Source organism: Electrona antarctica (assembly GCF_951216825.1).
Source record: "Electrona antarctica genome assembly, chromosome: 14".
NCBI classification, from domain to species: Eukaryota; Metazoa; Chordata; class Actinopteri; order Myctophiformes; family Myctophidae; genus Electrona; species Electrona antarctica.
The window spans coordinates 19476143-19479819 of record NC_136795.1 but is presented as its reverse complement, the minus strand read 5'-3'; positions in this window follow the sequence as shown (position 1 = coordinate 19479819).

Sequence of the window (3677 nt, the reverse complement as noted above, 5' to 3'; positions counted from 1 at the left end):
GCACCCACTGGAATACCCCAAGGACCCCTGGGGGTCCCCAGTCTCCACTTTGAAAACCAATGCTCTAAAGATGGCTATTTGGCAGAGCCATTGATTGGATTGGTCGGTTAATCATCAGTCAATTGGTTGGTCGATCGGTTGGTCAGTCAGGTGGTATTTTGGTCCCGAACAACATAGTTAGAAAACCTCTGCCTGGATGGCCTAGGCAACCCAGAGGATGGCCCCTACTGACCTTGGTGACCTCAACTGTGGCCTTTCCTCTGGTGCCACCTTTAGGCCCAACTTGCACACAAAAGGATTCCAAATCGAATGGGAAGAATGCCATTCAATTTGCATTCACGCTCGCTGGAAGGTGACCTATGATAGAGAGGTCAAAACTCAGGATGAACCCCTAACGATTTGAGCTTCACCAGTGTCTCCCGTTTGGTAGTGATTTGGTTAAACATGGCTGAAGCCCAGCCGGGGAACGCAACAGTGTTCATTTTGTCAACTAAAACCATGACGAAAAATGTTGGTCGACTATGTTTTTTCACAGACGAAAAATAAGAAGTTAGAAACTTCTACTCAGGAATGAATTAATCATTTACTGCAATGCTATTGCATTTAGTTTTTAGCTGTGATATAACAGATTACCTGCACTGTACAACGACATAAAATCTCAGATCACAAACCCCCCAGAAATGAGATACAGTTAAGTATCAACATAGAACCCTTCAGGGCATGAATTATTATAAAAATTAACATACAATCCACAGAAACAAATAGACACTTGTATCTTAAAGCCCTTTAACCCATTTAGAGTAGACTTGAGGACGATTCTACAAATGTCTTCTAAATCCTGACAGTTTTCTGAAAAACCTCATGTTTCTATGTCAGTGGTTCTCAAACATTTTCATATGAAGGACCCACAAAAATATATTAAATTGGCCGCCGACCCCCATCTGAAAATATGTTGTTCCATGGATGGACCCACCAGAAGCAAAGATTTGAGCGCTCTGAAAGAATACCACATTTTCACGATTTTTCAAAAATAGCAGATCCAAGCTCGTAGCGCGGCACTCAGTGCTATGAGCTTGTAGAACTGCTATTTTTCAATAGCTAAAGTATAACATAATGCTAAAAACACCAAAAGGGGTTCCCGTTCAGAATGGGTTAAAACCCTTTAAGATACACAGATATAACATCCCACCCACAGAATCATACATTTACTTAAATAGCAGAGGAGGCTGAGGAAGTGGAGGGAGTTTGAGCTGGACATGAAACCCAGAACAAATTCGGTTTGCAGATCTGTAATGTTCAGGGCTATTTCAGTATGGAACACGTTACCAACTATAATCACGGAAGCAACCAGTAAGGCTAGTTTTAAGAGGCTCCTTAAGAGACACCTGATCAATTACCCTAATTTTAATTTTAATTAACTGACATCATTTAAGGGGATGTCTTGTTTAGTGTTTTTTATTTTTGTGTTGTGTTTTTATTTTCTCTGTATTTTTAATTGAAAAAACTACATTCATAGTATGAATGTAGTTTTTTCAAGATTGCACCTGTGTTATTTTTTATTGTGTTAAATGGTAAATGGTAAATGGTGCATTTATATAGCGCCTTTATCCAAGGCGCTTTACATAGATTGTGCATTACATTCACCCATTCACACACACATTCATACACCGATTGCGGCGGAAGCCATGCAAGGTACCAACCAGCACATTGGGAGCAATTTGGGGTTCAATGTCTTGCCCAAGGACACTTCGACATGTAGACAGGAGGAGCCGGGATTCGAACCGCCGACCCATGGATCATTGGACGACCTGCTCTACCTCCTGAGCCACAGTCGCCCCGTGTTGTGTTATATATATGTATTGTTTGTCATGGACCCCAGGAAGAGTAGCTGCTACTTTGGTGGCAGCTAATGGGGATCCATCTGAATAAAAGAATAAAAGAATAAAAGAAGGAAGTATGAACACAGATCTGCTTAAATAGATCGCCTAAGTGAACCATTAGATTGAGGGCATATGTGTGAATGAGTGGTGGAGACTACTCTTTTTGTTTTTTACGTGTCAGTAATCACTATTCCAATTTGGAAACAAGTAAAAGTCTGGTAATCAAAATTTACTTGAGTAAAGGTATAGCCTACAAAAGTATCGATCAATACAAGCTCACAACGCATCACAGCACGTTGTCAGAGCTTGTAGATCTGCTTTTTTTATGTAGTTAAGTTTAGGGCAGAGGTGGGTAATGCATGTTTTGTAATAAAAATAACTAAAGTGTTAAAATAATTGTAGTGGAGTGAAAAGTACAACATTGGCCTCTGAGTTGTAGTGGAGTAGAAGTAAAAGTATTGGAAATACTCCAGTAAAGTAAAAGTACCTAAAAATGTTACTTAAATATACTTGCACCACTGCCTGATGGTGAAGTAGGATGCATGTAATCCCTGAGTTGTGGTCAGGCGTCATATCATGATGTTTTGGTGGGGTTACAGCCTGTTGTTTCCTCTCACGTTGGACATGTGAGTTGAACCAGCTGTGTGATGCTGATCAGAGATCAGAGGACTGAGTTGCACTGCATGGGAGGAATAACATGGTTTCCCTCATTAGGTGTCACTGTGGTCTCTCATTGTTAGCTACAGGGCTGGATGTTTGTTTGTGAGACGCATGCATCCCTGGACCTCGCCGACTCTCCTGTTGCCTGCTTTCTCCGTGATTTAGTAAACTGCTCCCTGGGCTGCTGAGGCTGGAGGGAGTGATGCTGGCAGGAGAGAAACAGCTCAGAAATGTTTTTTGTTTTGGAATAGCGGTATAATGGATTATTTCATAATGATAGATGGTACATTGTTTTGACTAGCACATTTGGAATGGACAAATGATAGACAATCAATGACCAGTCATAATTATGTTTTGTGTGGTTTTAATTAATTGCGACCATAGGTCGCAATTAACTATATGAAAACCTACATCTCCCGTCCGTCACGCCTTGTGAGTGTGACACGCTCCATATAATATGGCCAATGCAGAATTAATTCCATATGTTGATCTGACCTCATCAAACCCTGTACACTCAAGACATGATCCATACAAGGCCAGACCTCATCAAACCCTGTACACTCAAGACATGATCCATACAAGGCAGACCTCATCAAACCCTGTACACTCAAGACACTGCCCTCGATGCCACCCTTAGATCTTATATGGAGCTGCATGACCTGTTCTGATATTCCATAAACCTGTACACTCAAGACATGCTCCACATACAGTATGGCCAGTACAGAATTCATTCCATATGTTGATCTGACCCCCCATGCCAAAGCGCCAGCGTTTGCCCAGCAGTCTGTATACTATATATATATATATATATATATATCCCCCCCCCCCCCCCTTTTTTTTTTTCTTCCATAGAGTGTAGAGAGACAGGAAACCAAGAGACATGCAACACAGGTCCTCATGCTCACAAGGACCATATGGTCTGTGTACCTACTAAGTCACTGAGCCACCAGGCACCCCTTAATTAATCACTTTTAGTTATGTTTAGGCATGGGTCTGGTTTGATTAATGTCTGTCTGTCTGTCTGTGTCTGTCTGTCTGTCTGTCTGTCTGTCTGTCTGTCTGTCTGTCTGTCTGTCTGTCTGGCCTGCCTGCCTGCCTGCCTGCCTGCCAGCCAATCTCGCAAACTACTGGGCTGAT